Consider the following 20,109-nt stretch of genomic DNA (forward strand, 5'->3'; position numbering starts at 1 on the left):
ATTCAGCACTTTCATCCCTCAAAGTGATAGAGCTTCCAGCCTCTCTTGGAAGGGGAATAAAGATAAGACAAGAACAGATGGCAATTAGAGTAAGTAGAAGCAAAGGCTGTAATATCAGTCTTAGAATGGATAACCTTAATATCGGTTAGGTTATGCCTGTGTATGCAGCAAACAATGTGGGACAATTTCTCCTATCAAGGGGGTTCAACTTCATTATTTGAAGAGGTACATAGTTCAGTGTTTGTTTTAAGTCAATAGGTCATGAGGTGTTCTAAGGGTGTATTTTTGTTTTTGTTTTATTTTCCTGTTTTTTTTCATTAAAATGAAAAATCTGTAAAATGCAATATAGGTTGAAATGGAGATGAAAAAAATCAACTGTACAGACGATCAGCTTGCCAAACTTAACTTGAAATCCATTGGGGTTTCCTGGAGTAGGGTCGTATCCTGCCAATTATGAAGGTTCTGGGGGGGGGGGGGTTGGCATAATGGTTAAGGTGCTTATACAATAAATGGGAATTATTACTTCTTATCATAATGACTACACTATCTGTTTCATTATCATAATGGCTTCACAGGTACAGATAAAAAGGAGAGGGTTTTGAGTTAAATTAAGAAATGCAGACTGCAAATAGCAAAAATCAGCATGTGAATTTAATAAACAAAGAATTTCAGGAGGGATATTCAGTACAGTATTAGGGATAAAGGAAAAGTTAAGCATTTGTACTAATTGCTACAGGAGCTCCAATAGTGACAGAAGAGGGGAGGAGATAATAATGGTACATTTGTGATAGGTTAGGGGCTACTGGCAAGGGAGGAGGATTATGTTGGCATGTATTTATATTTCACCTAAAACTGCTATTATGGAGCTTCAGAAAAACATTTATTTGAGAAATCGGCTTTCAGCAGGGAATATTACTTATAGGATGGGAGTGGAATTCAATTTGCAACAGTGAGGATATCTGGGAGACCTAGAAGGGAAAATATAACAAAAGTGATTAGATTTCTGAAGAAAGTTTATGAAAATATTTGGTACGGAAGATGTGAATTTAGTAGTCGGAACTCAGAGAATTTACATATTATTCTCCAATGTACAATAACTGGCACAGACTAAACAGATTATATCTCACAGAAACATATGCACTTAATTGAAAGGTTTGACACTCATCCAATAACTATTTCATGCAGCAATAACAACTAAGACAAAAATGCAGAATAATGTAGTAAAAATGACACTAGCACTTCTCCTCTTGCCTGTTAAAAAGAGAAGAATTTAAGGAATGGGTAGTGGAAATTACTCAAGACTTAATAGGGAAAACACAAATTTCTTCAGAAGTTATAGCTAATGTGTGAGATAATAGCAGATTGGAGTAGGGTGAAATAAAAGAAAAAGAGATATGGTTAAGAAGTAAAATAAATTATTTAGTGGAGCTGGCAAAGGTTAAGGTATTGCAAAATATGGGTAATCTCACAGAAATAGAAGAGACACAAATGTAGAGTGTTAAAGACAAAATAAGGGAGTAACTGGATAATATGCACGAGTTTAGAAAGATTGCTGTTACATAACTATTCTGGATAACTCCAGAGCACAAAAAACTTTTTGAACAATAACTTAGGCAACAAAAAGCAAAAAGGGCTGCTGCCAAACTTAGAGCCTAAAACAAGAAAATTAACCACAGGTCCTGCAGAGATATTAGAGATAGTTTGAAAAAATTATGAAAATGTTTATGAAGCAGAGGAAATGTGGAAATCAAGGAATAGCACATATGGAAATATTTATGGAAGACTTCAGTATGACAAGGTAGATGATTCTGAACAATCAACAGTTAAGATAGTAGGAGATGAGATAAAAATGTGTGACATACAATCAATCTGCAGGAAAGTATTCAGGAATAGACAGTATTCCCATGGAAGTTTGGAAGCTTGAACTAAAGAAAGTGATAAAAGATATGCAAAATTATGTTTAACAGTATTTTGAAATGAAGGGAAGCACCAGCATCCTGGAAGAAAGTTGTAATGGCTGTAATACCAAAAGATGGTAAAGTCTCATCTTAACTGAGGCCCATTTCAATTTAAAACCAGGATTATAAAAAGTGTTTATATGTTCATAGGCAAGTACTAGGCTAGCTGCCCTTGCAACCCACTTTAAGCCTAGCTAATTTCCCTTTCTGTGCTCAAAATAAACTATCCCATTTGGTTATATTTTGGCCTTACTCATCCAATGGTCAATAATTTTGCATTACCCCTAATGACAATAACTGATACCATGCCATGGATAACTGGATAATGTGAAGGAACCTATGCATGACATAAAGCAATTAGAAGCTGCCTCTGTCCATTAGTAGAACATGGGACAGTCCTGGGGTAAACATTCTATTTCCCAACCATAGGTCCAAGATGTGCCTGAATACAGACAGGGATGAACTTTGTTTTATGTGGATGGGGAGTCTGTTTCACAGCAGTGGTATCCTCTGTGGGCTATACCTGTTCCTCCCAGCCATTCTGTTCATATTGCAAAAAGAGGTATAGATCCTAAATATTTAGAGGTTTATGCCTATAACAGCTGAAAAATAGCAAAGGTGTTGCCAAAAGTAACAGATATGGATCAATTTGGTTTGTGGACGGGAGGAAAACATCTGACATTAATAGAACAATGTTTATCTAGAGGGAAGCAGTGTTAGAAAATACCACTGTTGTTAATGGAGCTTGATGCAGAGAAAGCATTCGACAGAGTAAGCTACAATTTTATGAGAAGGGCAATGGAAGCATTTGCATTCTGCTGATACAATCATTTGGAAGATATACAAGGGATTGTGGTAAGTGGGAGAGTTCATTTCTGACAAGTTGTATCCAAACAGAGGAACCAAGCAGGGGTGTCCTCTTTCCCCTCTACTTGCTTTATATTTAAAGTCAATGGCAAACACAATAAGGGACTCAAATTCAAGGATATAATTGGTGGTAATCAAGAAAAGTTGGCTTAATTTGTAGACAATATTATTTTGTATATGATAAAAACCATAAAATGACATATCAGGGCTGTGGAACATCCTGAGACAGTTTCAAATCTTTTTGGGATACAAAATTAATGAAGACTAAAAAAGGCTACAGCTGTAAACTATGAATGCACGCATGATATGGTCCAGCAATACTCATTTATGGGGATGCAATACTATGATGTATTTAGGAGTATGGATTAAAAATGAACCTGTTACAGCAGCCAAGGATATGTGGGAAGAAACTAAATGAAAGAGAATATAACAATTGAGAAAATGGAAGCTCTTCTTTAAGGATATGGATAGCAAGTAAAAGGAGGAAAAATGTTTTTTGTTCCTTTAGATTTATATACAGATCAGGCATAGTTTTATCAATCAGAGGAGTTGGGAACAGTAATTAATGAAGAGTTGAAGGATTTTATCTCACATAGGAAAAGGACAAGGGTCAAGTGGGATAAGTCAATCCTTCCTATACAACAAGGTGGTTTAGGATGATCTGATTTGAAGGGATACTTTAGAGATACACAGTCAAGGCTCATATACATAACACAAGCAGGAAGTCATAATTAGAAGTAGAAAGAAAAAATGATGAAGCAGGGAGAAAATTCAAGAAATGAGGAGAGAGTGAGATGTTGGATGCAGATCCCCAAGGAGAACAACAGCCATACAGAATATTACATTCATAAAGTAACAGACAGTGTTCTAAGTAAGCCAATAAGAGAATGGAGAAAGGAGATTTTGCCAATAGGAATGACTGCAGTTAGGAGTACAGGGAATAGACAAGAGAGAACTAAAATTTACTGGAGAAAACTAGCGGATGAACCAATGTACTGGGAGCAAATAACTAGAGAGGGAACAGTAACAGAATAGGAAGAAGCCAAGAAAACATTTCCACTGCAGTAGAGACTGCCTCCCCTATCAGGGACTGACGTGTGTATAGGCAGAGAGAGAAAGGGATAGGGGAACCCTAAGTGAAAGACCTGCTCTGGTAGAGTTTTTAATTGCATCTAGCTGCTGTTAAAAATAGATAATTAGTAGGGCATATAAAACATTGCACAATAAATATAGGAATCGATCAAAGGAGGTTAGAAAAGATTAGGAAGAGAGACTGGATAAGCAATTCACAAGGAAACAATTGGAGGACATATGTATGGCTCCCAAATATGCAAAAAAAAGTCTTTAAGATTTAATATTTTTACTTGGAAGTGTTTTCACAGGTATTTTTATACCACAAGGAGACTCCAAAAAACTTTTCTCAAACAGATAGCAAATGTAACAGGTGTGATGGGGAAGAAAGCTTTAACTAGGAACATATATTCTGGGAGTGTAATGAGTTGGCAAACTTTAAAAATTCCCAACAGAGTATTCAGTCAGAAATATTAGGTAAGCAAATGACTGTAACTAAGAAAATAAATTTTGAGCTGGGATACAGGGTCTGAATTGCCCAGACATAGTAAGTCCTTGTTAAGTTTAATTCTGGTGGCTGCCAATAAAGCAATTACTAAAAATGGAAATCAGAGTCTAAACAAATTCTATTTGAAGTACTGAATATAGTAACCGAGATAAAATAACTGGAAGTGAGATTTTTGGTAAAGTGTGGGAGCAAATTACATAGAAAAAAATGGAAACAGCAGGAAGAACACATGCAGTTTAAATGTTCTGAAGGAGAAGTGAGGTTTAGTAAAAAAATATGAGCACCCATAAAATCAACTAAGGCCAATTTTGAGAGAAAAATTGCCATGGATTCAAAGGACAATCATAAGGCCTTTTTCAGCTATGTTAGGAACCTGGGTGGAAACTCCCAGATATGCTCAGAATTAGTCCATGATAAAAAAATCACTGAACCCACAGACATTGTCAACATACTGGCAGACAGGTTCAGTGCAAACTTCACCCCCCTCTCCCCCCCTAAAGGAGAGATAACTATCCCAGCGGAGTGTAGCCTCCCAGACATCTCAAATGTGCAGATGAAAGCTGCTCTCTCTAAAGCTAAAAACACAGCATCAATGGGACCGGATGGTGTCCCCGGCTGTGTGCTACATGAGCTTAATGAGGAATTAAACCCGCACATAAGGCAGCTGTTTAATCTCAGCCTTACCACAGGATACATGCCCAAGGAGTGGCGTACGGCAACTGTGGTCCCACTCCACAAAGGTGGTGCCTCTACGGACCCTGGTAATTACCGCCCCATAAGCTTAACAAGTCTAGTCTGCAAAGCTATGGAGAGGATCATAATGGAGCTCATAAACAAAGATATAGGGGACTTGCAGACATTGGACCCGACCCAGTTTGGCTTCGTCAAGGGCAGATCATGCCTTTTGAACTTGGTCGACTTCTTCGAAACAGTCACCAAGGCCACTGATGAGGGAAAGGTAGTCCATACAGCCTACCTTGATCTTGCAAAGGCTTTCGACACAATACCCCACTCGGGTATTGTAGAATAACTTACCAGCTTAAATGTAAACCCATATGTCACAAGATGGGTTGCAAACTGGCTTAAGCACAGAACCCACAGGGTTAGAGTTGCTGGCGCTATGTCAGACTCCAAGCCGGTCACAAGTGTTGTCCCACAGGGCTTGGTCCTTGGCCCCCTATTGTTCAGCATCTACTTCTCAGAAGTACAGGCCAACATGGGAGGACTTTGGCTGACAAAGTTTGCAGACGACTGCAAACTGGGCGCCATAGTGGAAAGTGCATCGGACACGGATATCCTTCAGAAGAGACTCACGGAAACAGATAGCTGGTGCCAGAGCCATGGCCTGAAGTTAAACGCCAAAAAATGTATAGTCATACCCTTCGGGAAAAACAAGGTAACCCCAAGCTACCATATAGGTGGCAATCCACTAAGCACAGAAGAGGTTATCAGGGACCTGGGGACCCAGGTTGACAGTGGCCTTTCTTTTGACACTCACGTTGCTAAAGTGGTTAGAAAGACCTTCTACATTGCCCACCTGATCATGAAGGGATTCACATCCAGATCTAGTGAGGTCATTGTTCCCCTGTACTCTTCACTTATCAGACCAATGATCGAGTACAATGCCCCATTCGGGATGTATCTCACCCGACATCTGCAGCAATTGGAGAGACCCCAAAAGTTCCTCACCAAAAGGATAAAGGGACTCCAAAATCTGTCATATGCTGCCAGATTGAAGAAACTCCAGCTCAATTCAGTCGCATACCGTCTGCTCAGACGTGACATGTGCCTGACATACAAGGCCATGTCCAACCCGGAATTAATGGACATGCTCCACCTCAAAAAATCCAAATCCACCAAAACCACTAGAGCAAGCGACTTAAACCTTAGCACGGATATAAATAGGATGTGGTGGAGGGATAGATTTATCACTCAGAGACTCCCTATGCTGTGGAATAAAATCCCGGTCCATGTGAGGCAGAGCACCTCGCTGGCTCTGTTCAAGAGAAATCTTGACCTGTGGATGGGAGATCGTAGGTTTACCCCGGGAATCATCTCTGTGTCACTGCTGGACAGAGGCACAACAAACTAATGGGTACAGTATTTTTTCATATAAGGGGTGGCATAAGCCACAAAACTTTGGGCTAGGCTTATAAATGCCTTAGGGCAGATAGCCTAGTAAAAACTTATGAACCTAAGAAAAGGCAGGAATTGACCAAAGAATTTATGTGATATATATTGTTTGCAACTAGGAATATGTTAATATGGTTTGTTTTCTTTCATGTAAATGCAGGTTTGTCTATGTCTTAAGTGATTATTCAATAAATGTGTTGCCACCAAAGATCAACTTACTGAGGAGCGAGGAAGTTCACCTTCTGAAAGGTCACATCTGGGCAATTTGGGGTTCGGCGAGTGGGAAAACCAGGGAGAATAGCCATAAAACTTACGATACGAGTACAGAGATGCAAACATACATATGCTTTAAGCGTCTTCTATTCACTTTTCTTCTTCATCTCCTAATTTAAGGTTCATAAACAAATTTAATATATACAAATGCATCACAACTGCATTTCAAGATGTATGCCTATACAAAGCTTCAGCATTTTTAACTCAACTTTATAGCACTTGTTTAAAGCTTCCTTTAGAAAAACAAGACACGACTTCACTTCAGTCATTTAGCCTGGCAAAGATTATTTTTAGTTTTTCATCATCTTATAACAATCCATACTATTACAAATTCTGAGGAAATGGAAAATAGACATAATCCAACAAAACGGTTGAAAATCTTATTCATAAATAAGTTAAGGAAAGCAGGTCCTACACGACCGAAACTTTGTATAAAATTCTTGGCATTCAAGACAAACATTTCTAAATCATCAGCAAATCTTCTTAATCATTTTTCTGAGCCGAATACTGCTTTATCCAACTTTTAGACTAACAGGCTTATTTATTTCTCACTGGAGATGCTGAAGACTTACAAAAAAATTAGGTACGCAACCTCCACTGCATTTCACTGTTCTAGGTTTTTATGAGCTAGTATGTAACATCTTCTGAAATTTATTTCTGAAAAGTGATGTGAAGAATCTGTGCTAAACCAGTCCCTGAATCACACTGCCTTCCAAATGTGCCGCACATTTCCTGAAGGGCTCATTTTTCATTAAGCAGATTTATATCCACTTGGCTTCTATCCTTGTCATTCCAGACTACCTGAATACAATCCCTTCTTGCTTGTCTTCTGTCACTATTTGAGGTAAAAAATACTGGTGTCACCCGCAGAAGAAAAAAACATTCTAAATTTTATTTTTTTTCCTACCTTCCTCCCTTGTCTCCTTTTTATTAATTACCATACATAAGAAAGAAAAAGATTTTAATGTAGGTGTTTATGACTTATACTAAATCTCCATTGCGGTATTATTTTCCAAGCAATCTTCTCTCCAAGTTCTCCTGAAGCATTCTGCAATGTTGACTGCCAAAACATCTTTATATGGAAGACACAAATATCTCTTTATTTAAGATGCATAAATCCACTTCAAAATTAAGTAATGCCCTTCTACAAAACATACATTAGTACTGACAATGGAAACTCTAAGCCTCCAAGTGAAACAAGATCAATGACTCATACCAAACTGTTGACGATCTGTGGAATTATTTGATGCTGTAAAACCCAAACATCTTCCTAATATTTGCCTTAGTGGAAAGATGAAGGGATTAACACGCATCACCCTCAAAAGATCTCTCTAGCCTACTGCCAAGAAACACACTGTACTATAGGAATTCATGTAATGCAGTATGTTTAGTCAGAATGTTACACATGCCTACCAGCTGTGAGTGAAAGCAGGGGGGTTAGGGTGTCAACATTTTCATCAAAGCTGCCCTGATGAAAGCAACTCCCTTTCATAATTAAAAACTTTCTGTATATCTTGATCAAAAATCCTTGCCATTAACGGCAGGTTTATTATAGCATGACTCCATCCTTGTATCCTAATGGGAAATTGTAGTGTCTTTCAGGTTTTCCCGGTTAGGGGGTCGCCACAGCGGAACTCCGGTCCGCTAATGATTGGCAGTAGATTTTTACGTGCCGAGTTGCCAATGAGAAATAGTAATCCATAATGGAATATCAATACGTCTGGGTCAGATCAAATGTGTAACATAGAATACAGGTTACAAATAGCAAAACAACTTAATGCAGGCCCTTAAGGTACTGAAAAAGTTTGAAAATGTGGGTACAGTGGTGGCAGAAGCTAAGCTATACAACAGTGCACACAACACATTCAACAAGCATGCAGATGTGCAATGACTATTTCATTTTCTTTGCAACACTGTACATCTTTTCACGAAGCTTCATTTGTTCTTCTTAACAAATTATATTATCACCAAGTGTATTTATATCGTGGTAGCAAATTAGAGCAATGAGAAGCACTGTTGCCTCACAGCAAGAGGATCTCGTCAGATTCTCAGCTGGGTTGTCTTTTTTTGTAGAGTCTGCCCGTCATCCTTGTATTTGTATGTTTTTTCTCAGAGTACTCTAGTTTCCTCACAAGGACATGTGATAGGTGAACTAGTCATTTTCAATTGTCCCCAGCCGTGAATATATGTGTCGGAGGCACAGCAAGGTAGCATGGCAGAAGGCTGTGGATTCTATTCCCACACGAGGTAAACCAATTAGACACTGCAGTGCAGCATAAGGACGGTGCTGCATTCCTGAGTATGTCATCCTTTGGATGAGACATTAAACAGAGGTCCCATATGTCTGAGCTGGTGTCAGTCCAGATTAATGTAAAAGATTACATGCACTTATCAAAAAGAGAAGGGGTCCTTTATTTAAATACAATAACTGCTATTTATAAAATATTTCAATATTTACAAATTTTACAAGAGTGTTCCAACATTGCTATGTGTATATATAACGATCATGGTAATGGCACTTTTGTAAATGCATTGAATATTTAATATTGAACATTGGACAATAGATTAGGAGAGTGATTTGATAGCTAGTCATATCAGTCGGTAAATCATTTTTCAACATTTTTTTTATTTTAATGTGTATGCCTTAATTAGTAATGTATATTTATTAGTATGTAGGTTTTAAATTTGAGTGATGGGCTTTAGCCAATGAGGTTTCATGATTTAAACATGTGATAGGAGTAGTTATGAGTTGTTTAAATGGTGTTGATGATGCTGAAGAAGTCTTGTGGCGAACACCAGACGAAAGCGCTAAATTCAATAAAATACATTCAGTGGTTTCACAGTCAGCTTCGTGTTTTATATTTCTTAATTTTGGACTGTACTTTGAAAAATTGAATTTATTCATTTATTCCATTTAACACACAATACCTTTTTTATCAATTCTTTTAACATATTCTTTACTTGAATATCCATATTTAATCATATAGGATCATAGGAAGTTACTAGGCTATTGGCCCGGAGGCCCTTACAAGCCTAGCCAAGAATTTAGCCCATATTCCAACAACTCAGCACCCTATGCCACTGTCAAGCACAGACACAGGTGGAATCCCAGGGGTGTATTTTCTGTTCCCCATCCAGTTATCTAGGTTGAGCTTAAAAAGGTTTAATGAAGTACTCTGCTTTATGTGGAGAGGGAGACTATTCCACAAAAGGGGAAGGCTCTAGGACATAAATCTGTCCCACCAACAAGTCTTATTGTTGTCACAGACCAGGTTGCGGTCACTCGTGTGGGTTACACAAGTGGAGCTTGACTTGCAGATATGCAGCAATCCCATCAGGGCAGTGTCTGAGATTGCTTTGTACGCCAGACAGACGTCAACTCTGAGGAGTCTACAGGAGACTGAGTAGAGGGACATGTAGGATAGATGTCTGAAGCCCTGGATTCTCTGGGTGAAGAACCTCTGGGGTCTCTTAAGCTGCTGCATGTGCTTTGTGAGGTACATGCCGAAAGAGGCATTGTACTCAATAATGGGTCATATAAGGGAAGAATACAGGATGTTATGACCACCTCGTCCCTGGATAAGATACCCTTACTAATGAGGTGGGCCATGTACAAAGTCTTCCATACAATGGAGGCAATATTCATGTTTATTTTATCCATTTCTTTTATACCGTCAAAGAATCTTCTTTACATAGTTTTCCCCATAACTTTTTTACTCTTTTACATTTCAAAAACACATGTTCTGTAGTTTCTTCTTCTTGACAATACACACATATTCTATCACTTTTCTTCTCATATGGCATATTTCCTTTTACTAGCAATTTATCTGTTACCAGTCTCTACAAGTCTGCTTTCTGATTACACCATTCGTTTCCTATTTTTATAGTTTTAATATTTTCATCTGTTAGATTTTCCCATGGTTTTACATGGTAATGTTTCATCATTACATTCTTATACCATACTTTTCTATCTTTTTCTATATACCATCAATTTTTACATTCCACAAAAATATGTTTTCTTGGTAATATTGTATTTCCTCATTTATGCACTCCTTTTCTCTTTTTTGGCTATACCCCAAAATTTACTGTACTATAAATCTGCAATTTTACTACTAATCTTTTTTTCATTTATCTACTTTAACACTTTGTACTAATTTAATGAAGCAGCATATAACACTGCACTAATTAACCCTAAACCTTCTTCAAATACAAAACTCCTCTTTTTACTGAGTTTAGTCTAGAACCAAAAATATCTTCAATAATTCCTTTTCAAATACTGTTGCGAACATAAATAAAACTAAGTATGTTATTTTCCCATCAGTACTGAATTTATCAAACAAGACTTTTTTTTCTATAAAATAATTTATATGTTCTCCAGAAAAGACAGGTTTGTTTTATTCCTTTGTTTGTTTTTCCCCACTGAATTCTACTTACATATTTACTTCCAAATTTTATAGCTAACACAGAAATTTGGCTTAACCAGCCATTTGTAAGTATTTTACTTTATTATTACTATACGCTGGCATACACAATTTCTTAACTTTCACAATTATATTATTTTCTTTCATTATTACCCATAGGATTTCCATGTCCAGTTGTGTCAAATGCCCTTATTAAGATCAACTATCATGATTTTTCACTTCTTTTCTGTTCATAATATCATCCATAATTTCTCTAACATTGATTAATAATTCTTGACAACCCTCCCCCTTTATACTATATATGCCATCTTCTACATTTTCCATTTTAGTTTCACATCTCTTTGGTATTATTTTCATAAAGATCTTATAATCATTATTATTCAGTACTATTTGTCTCCAGTTTTTTTTTTATCGTCTTCTACCTTCCTTCTTACATATGAATTTACATATTCCACTAAATAATTATTTATTTTTTGCTAATCCCATAAATTGTTTATACATTTCATATCCTATTCCATCATCTTGGCCTGCAGCCAAATCTATACTTACTAGTCCTAATACTTTATCTAGCTCATTTAAAGAAATCTCCTTTTCTAACTTTTTATTCTCTTTTTCTGTTAACTTTTTTTACTTTCCATGTTTTTTCACTACCATCTTTTTTCCTTAAACATTTCTTATACATATTGTACTACAGGGTTCATGATCTTTTCCGGAGTTATTTCTATTTCTTCTTTCACATTTTTTATTTCTCTCACAGACTACTATTTTCCTTTACTAATCTGATTAAGTAGCTCAATACTTTTTCTATTTTTCCTTGTAAAAAAAAATCTTTGTTTATACAACAATTCTTGTATTTTTTTTATTTCTTTCATATAACTCTGTTTCGTTGTCAGACTACTTTCTATTATTATGTTCTATATCCTTCCATGCATCATCTGTTCTTTTACATTTTTGTTTCCCTACTTTTCTCACATCATACTGCAACTGTAAATAACATTTTTATATTTTCCCTAAATATCATCCACCAAACTGATTTTTATAAAATGTTCTCTCAATAATATGATTTTTCCATAACTGTGTTACTAATTTCTTTTCTTCTTTGTTCCATGCATTCTCATTTATCTTGTTTATTCCTTTGCCTATTTTTATATATTCCTCGTTTCCCTTCATCTCTGTCTGCATTGCAAGAGGATCAGAGAATCATGTTTCAACTGCCACCCTTTCTCATATAGCCAAACATTCTGATATTATAAAATAATATATTTCAGTTCTATACATACCCCTTTTGTAAGGCCATGATTTTTTTGTCTCAATGTTTTACCCAATAACTTCTAACATTCTTCTTATACCATTTCCTTTATTTTTATATTTGCCTCTTAAATCATAATTACATTTTCTTGTTATTATAATATTCATATTTATCACTACATATAGTCTAAAATCTGATGAAATAAGCTTTCCCTTTCTTTACAATTAGCATAAGCATGCAATGGTATAATTCTATATACTTGTAACTTTAGCAAAAGTAGGAAGATTACTCATTGTAGACTTAAAAATGGAAAGAACATCTAATATCTTTACAGTATTTCTACAGAGTACTGCTATTCCAGAACATCTCTCATTTCCCAAATTTCAGATTATCTTTCCTCCCCCTTCATTTCTCCATTTGAAATCTTTCATTTGTTAAAAATCTTGTGTCTTCTAATATAATTACATCTACATCACAAGTATTACACCTCTGTAAACTCCATATTCTTCTTAATAGTATTCACATTTACAGAAAGTCAAAAATGTTCATATTCTCCTTTTATTAGATTCATGATTTCATAAGTTCATTGCTAATTACCAGGCTAGTTTTCTTAACAGGCCATTCTAAGTCTAACTAGTCTCCTTCCAAAAGGTGAAAATCAAACAATGCATCTTGTGTCTGTGAGGCAAACACTTTTAACCATTATACCAAGCTTCAATCTTAAGCCGTATATATTTTTTCACTCATTTCCTTTTTTTTTTTCTTCTTTTTTGCTTATACCTTTAAATTTTCTTTTCCTGTTGTTTACCCCTTTACCAATATTTTTTTTTTCCGTTTTACTACCTCACAGTTTATGTCTTCTTCATCACTTATTTCAGGTCTATTTCACTTTGTTGAAAAACCTATTTGAACACATTTTTGTCAAACTATTTGTTGAAGTCTTAGTCAGTGGAATGTTAGTTTTAGAGCAAATTTTTCCTAAAGGGAAAAAAATGCTTGGCCATCATCGGGAATTTGCAATTTTCCCCACTGTAGTGCAACCTCAGAGTTAGTATATTTAGTTAGGGGGGTGGGGGTGCAAACCCCCAAATGGAGGGGGGTAAATTTTGTGAATTTTGTGATGCTCATTAGGTAAGACTTGATGGATTGAGGCTTTGACAAAGAGTTCGACAAAACGGTGTTCAGCAAATAGGTTTTTCACTGAAGTGATACAGACCTCATATTTCAGAACCTTCTTCTATGTCTTCTATTATGTTTTTCTCATCTAAACTTTTCTTTTATTTCTACTAGGTTCATATGTTCATAGTCAAGTACTTGGCTAGCTGCCCTTTTAGACATTTTTAAGCCTAATTTACCTCAGTGAGAATCAAACTCTGTATCTCTTGTCTATGAGGTTAACACCTGAACCATTAGATCAACCCACCCCCAAATAATGCACTGAAGGTTCCCTGACCAGGAATCAAACCCAGGCCATGGTGTGAGAGTGCAAAATCTTAACCACCAAACCACAAGTCCGTTTCAAACTCGCATACCTCCTATTCAAAGGTAGAAGTCCTACCACTAGACCAAAGAAGGACTCAATAGTACTAGGCTAATTGCCCTTGCAAGCCATTTTAGGCCTAGTCAATTATCCCTTGTGAAACTCAAACCCTGTACATTGTGTTTGTAAGGCAAACACCTTAACCATTACACCACCCTCCCAACCCAAGTGACTACCTCTATTTATTTTTTTCTCTTTGTTCTTTTTCCTTACTCTTATTTTCATTTTTGCAATCCATCTATAAATATCCAATGTTGCTAAATTTATAACATTTAAATTCACATTGTTTTGCATATTCTCCATTTCCCTACAAGTATAGCATTTTCTTTTGTCATAGTTACTTACCAAATGTCCTTCTTTTCCACAAAAAAAAAAAAAAAAAAAAAATGTTTTGGGTTGCCTCCAGTATTTTACAACACCCCTATCCCCCTCCACATTTATCATGCTTAGTAAATGTATATATTTTCCTCTCTTTCTACATTTAAAACAATATTACAATATCAGCCACCTGTTCATAATCCCCTTTTGTTATAAACTTTTGCAATGCCCAGTATTTCTATATATATAAAACTTTCAATTGTCCTTTCAAACTCTCACTTTCTACATCTGTTCGAAATTGTACATGAATCTTCCTTTTTCTTTCCCTATTAAATGCTTTTATCACCCAAAGATTCCTCTGGTTACAGTCTTTTTTTTTCATATTCTCCAAGAAAATCTTCCATTGAAAAAACAGTCACTAATATAATGTCACAAAATGTGCTCTCTCTTTGTTAAGAATAAATACCCTTACTGCATGTCCTTTTACACCCAAAAGAGCTATTAAATTATCCTACACTTCATACCTGTCCATTTCTTCATCTTTTTTACTTTGAATCCTTACTATGTACTTTCATTTTTCATTTTCTGCTACTCCACTTTTGCCTTCTTTCACTTTCTCTGCATGTGTTTTCTTTTCTGTGTTACCATTATTCTCCAGGATTCTCTCTACATCCTCCTTTTGTATTTTATCCATAATGCCCCCCCCCCCAGGAAACATTGCCTTCATTTTCTAGCTCACTCTGCACCACCATTTCTTTAAGTAGGTCATCCCGCAACCCTCCCAACTGGAGAATTTTTATTACACATCCATCATTTGCCGAGTCACCTCCATCAAATAAGTTTCTTTGAAAAATTCCCCAAGAATTTTACACACATTCACTGGTCTAGATATTTGCTTTCTCCTTCATTTCTTTCACCATTCTCTCTCCATCTGCCTCCCTGTTTCACCAGGCTGCCTCTGTGCCTGGAAGGGAAACGGGAAGTGTTCCTCCAAAATGGGTCCCATTCACAACGGTGATGAGTAGGGAAGTTCCCTGATGCCCTGGCCAAATTTCACCCACACGGCTGGCCTTAGGCATAGGCGAACTAGGCAACCACCTAGGGCGCTGTACAGGCTGGCCTAGTAAAGGGTGCAGTTTGTGTTCATTCATTTATTTATTTATTTTTATTAATTTACTTTTCTTATTACACAAATGCATAATAAGAAAAGTACATTAATTAAAATAAATAAACCATAGGGCGCCGGAATCATAGAGTGAGGGGGTGAGTGCCCTCCCACTTTTAAACCTGCAGTGTGGCCAGGAGGCTTTAACTACCAAAAAAAAAAAAAAATCTTCACTCCACTACCTTTCAGGAGAAATATATGCACATCATACGCACGTATGCCAACTCTGCTATAAAGACGTTCTATGGCGGAAATTAAATTACCACTTCAACAGAGGGATTAATTCCGTGTGTATGCATGTAGGCATTTCGTTTAAAAAGGAGGTAAGTGTATTCGTGGGCGTGTCTGTGTAGTTTAAACCGGGTTTCTGTATGCGAAAGAAAGTATGTGTGTATGTATGGAATTTAAATTATTCGTTCTGTTTGAATGAGAGATAAAGTGCATGTGTTACTGTGTAAGAGAGTAGATGTGTGTATGAATGGAAGGTGTGTGTCTGTGTGTTGTATGAGAGAGTAGGAGTGTGTGGAATTTAAACTAGTTTAGTTTCTTTGTGAAAGAGAATGTATGTGCGTGTTGTTTCATGAGAGAGTAGGGTTGTGTGTGTGTGTGTGTGTGTGTGTGTGTGTGTGTGTGTGTGTGTGTGTGTGTGTGTGTGTGTGTGTGTGTACTGCTATGTGAGAGAGCAGCTGCATGTGTGTGCAACATACCTCTCAACTGTCCTCATAAAATTTGTAGTTCTGTGATTTACCACTTAGTCACTTAAGATAACTATATAGAGTTTAAAAGAGCAGCGTGGTTGCATTTATTTTAAGTATGTTTTTTATACAAGTTTACATTTTTCGAATACTGAAATTAGTCATATAATACCCAGGATTTTTGTCGGCCATTTTAATGTAGGAACGATCTTAAGCTAAGTAGTTTTATGTTAGTGTTTTGTAGTTCAAAAAAGTCAACAAAATGTGTTTTATTGATAACAGCAAGGCAGGTCACGATAACACTGTTTATGGTACAATGTTTAGAAAAGTACAACAGTTAACCTATGGTTTCTTTTAAGCACTGTTTCTGACTTCATTTTAGCACAAGCTTTGCCTGTGGCAGTATATGAAAGGCCTATGTGTACTGATACATTAAATAAAAATGCCCTGATTACCGAATGTTACAGTTTTTTAACTTGCTTTATTGTAGGTTGAAAGTTTAAGTGGGTCTCCACCAAAAAGCCCCTTATTTATTTTGTTTGTTATCATTGTGGCCTTTTTCAGCAAGTGGCAAGGTTAGTAAAATACAGTGTTACAACCCTTAGTAAATTTAAAGAAAAATAAAACTATCATTTATTTACAGTCCACATTTGAGTCAAGGGTGTATCAGTTTCAGTGAATGGAGAACTAGTCATGCAAGGCAGATTAATGTTAAGCTTGCTTATTCTCTTTCCAGCTGTGGTGTCAGTCTAATATTTTGCAGGCTTGTAGGAATCTTCAGTTATTCAGTTTGTTGGTGATGATACAGTACATTCTAGACTGTTTTCCTTAGGCGGAAGCTGAACTGCCGCCATGCCTGTCCTCAGAAGTCTGGTTCCGTCACAAATGTGTCTATTTCAATAGAATAAATGCTAATGTTTGGTTTGGCACTAGGAAGTATGCAGCCAGCCCCTTATACTTGTCAATTATGCTTTCTCAAGGTGGAGAGAGCATTTCTGATGTTGATGGACCAGGTGATGAGACGTATTGTTGGAGAAAAGCAAGCGACCATGAACTTGTTAGTAATTTCCTATTGCAATATTACCAACTTACCAATTTTTTTTAATGTAATATAGGCAATTAATTTTTCAAGGGTAGCAGGCACTGAATTTGTAGATAAAACATTGATATGTAAAGTTGTTAGCCAGAAGCATTGTCTTCATTAGTTACACATTTCTTTAATATGTAATTCAGATGATTTTACTTCTGCAGAGATTGTGCGTGTGGAGTAATACTGGTGGATTTTAATGACAGAAGTCATGAGTGCCTTTTACTGTTGAAATCTTCTGAAATGGTAGTTATTGGATCATACATTTTGTTCATTGTTTATTAAAAGAAAGTTTAAAACTACAAATTAAAAACATTCTAACAAATAGTGCTGTATTATACAAGGAATATAATTCAATATAATTAGGAAAGTGAATCAAAGAATAAATATATGCATGCATGGCCCTAAAAATATGTGCAAGGAGTCTCTTTTGAAAACAGTCCAAAGGTAAACTTAATTCTCCACCAACCAGACCCATTTCTATGAATGTAGGTTTTCATGCCGTTTCAATGAATGTGAGTTTTGCCATTTCAATGAATGTGAGTTTCAAGGGCAGAGAAGTTTGCTGCTCATGCCAAGTTTGTTTTCATTGTGAGACTGTATTGTTTGTTTAGCAAATGGCTATTTGTGTTTGTGCTATTTTCTTTCAAGATCTGTAATCATTGTAGAAGCAAATAATAGAACAGTATGCATGGTAACTGGTGAGGTAACCAAATAATGGAACATTGGAACGGCTGAGGAGGGGACTGTTGCAGGAGGGGCTGCTCTAGGGTGGCGGTCTATTACCCTTCCTAAGACCCTATTTGACCATGATCTGGCTCTGGTATTTCAAGTACAAAATACATATGCAAAGGCAGCTGAAGTTTAACTACATTACAAGGTATCTTTTTCTTCCTATGCATTTAAATAATTTAAGGAAATGACTGGAATGGCTTTCTTGGGGAATGACCCAGTGGGTGTGGCTCAAATAGGGGTGTTTCATGAGTGTGGGTGGGGCTTAACGGGCACCACAGAACTACTTCACCTAGGGCGCCATTTCAGCTAAGGCCAGCCCTATTCACCCAGTAGTATAAATACCACTTTAGGTCTCCTATGAAAAGGAGGTTATTAGCCTACTGGACTAAGCTGGTTAACAAAGAATACATAAATAAATAAAAATAAATGAATATGGTATGTGTGTACAATGGAATAAAGGTCTTGTTTCCCACCTTTCCTAGCTAGTATAGTCCAGATCCCAGGCTTTGCTGGTTTCAGGACTTTATTTTCTGAGTTCAGAGCTATCCGGACCTTGCTGTGGTAGAGGGAAGTCCTACTGCTTACCAGTGAGCGTGGTAAGCATTGTACTGCCTAACACTAGAGGAGTGGCTTTCAGCTCTAAAATTGTAATTTTATTAGCCATTTTGGGCTGATTTCTACCCCTTTCACCTTTCTGGCTTATAAATGGGTGTGTTTGCATGTTTTTCGCATCGTGCAGCACTCGGGGCTATGGTTAAACTATTCCAGGTGCCAGAAAGTATGCTCTTCAAATTTTCCCTTAGAACTAGCTGGCTTCTCAGTAGTAGCACTAAAATCTGAACCCCTGTGACTAGCACTTGCTCTAGAACCTGCTGGAAAGCACTAGGAAGCCTTAAACTGATACAAACACTCAACTCTCCTGGTTAATAAGGAGAAATTAATTGTAGACACTAAACAGCCTATAACTGCAAAGTACCTTGCAAAGGTAAGGGAAAAACAGCTCTTGTACTTTACAAAAAAACACACCTAAACAGGCATGTCCATGGGTCAGCTTCCGGTGACTTCTCCTGTCCACCTGGTGAATCTGGGCAATGCATCAACTGCCTCATGTACACAGACAACCCTCTCCTCCTACCACCCAACACTACAACCTGCAAAAGATGCACTTACATAGCCAAACTGGAAGCAAAGCTCTCTCCAGCCAAGATTGTGCTAGACAGTCAAGAGGAGAAGGTTAACACCTGCACTACACCTCAAGCAACACATAGCCCTTCAAAAGCCACACCATCAACACCCACACATATCAACACTAAACCCACAAAATGTAGAGGCCCTTAACATTAACCTGCCCAAGCAACAAGGACCTCCCAAGCTGAAACGCAAACACCAGTCACAACCAAAGTGACACATAGCTCACAACACCAGTGTGCCACCCAACAACAGCCCCTAAGGCAAGACAACATACCCAACACTTTAGTCATAGGTGACTCTATAGTCAGGCATACTAATGTCCCACTCACCAGGCTGAACAAGAAGAAAATTACAGTCAGCTGCCTGTCGGGTGCCAGTATCCACCACATAACTCATGCACTTAAGTCATGCCACAACAAGTACAAATACGACTCTGTCATTGTCCATGTTGGAGTGAATAACTTGAGATGTACCTCCCTGAACTACACGAAAAGAGACATGGAAGAGCTCTCGGATCATGTGGCCCAGGCTGGTATGACCCTAGCCCAGAGTCCTGCCTTCGCCCAGAATGATACCACAGTACAAGGACAAAATGACGGACTTCAACAATTGGCTAAGCTTCTGGTGTCATTCAAAGGGGATCCAGTATCTGTCAGCCTGGAACGACATGATCGACAAACCACGATGCTTTGCCAGAGATGTTCTGCATCTGTCACCCCTGCAATTCAGGTTACTGGCTAAAGCTCTTGCCACCCCTATAGTGCCTTTTTTAGGCAAGGTTCAAAGGACAAAACCACCACTGTAACAGATACAAGCATGCAAAATTTGAAGGTAATGCTACTCAATGCTAAAAGTGTAAACCTCAAAATGCACTCTCTCGAAGCACTCCTAAAAATGG

At 37.2% G+C, this 20,109-nt stretch overlaps 1 protein-coding gene across 2 annotated transcripts in view; it reads right to left on the reverse strand.

The window, feature by feature from the left end:
• The window catches only part of GLT1D1 (glycosyltransferase 1 domain containing 1), a 1,067,503-nt gene that overhangs the window by 1,022,810 nt on the left and 24,584 nt on the right, over window positions 1–20,109 (reverse strand). The window lies entirely within an intron of this gene.

This window comes from Protopterus annectens, chromosome 4.part0 (genome assembly GCF_019279795.1).
Source record: "Protopterus annectens isolate FY-2018-M chromosome 4.part0, PAN1.0, whole genome shotgun sequence".
Classification (NCBI taxonomy): Eukaryota; Metazoa; Chordata; order Ceratodontiformes; family Protopteridae; genus Protopterus; species Protopterus annectens.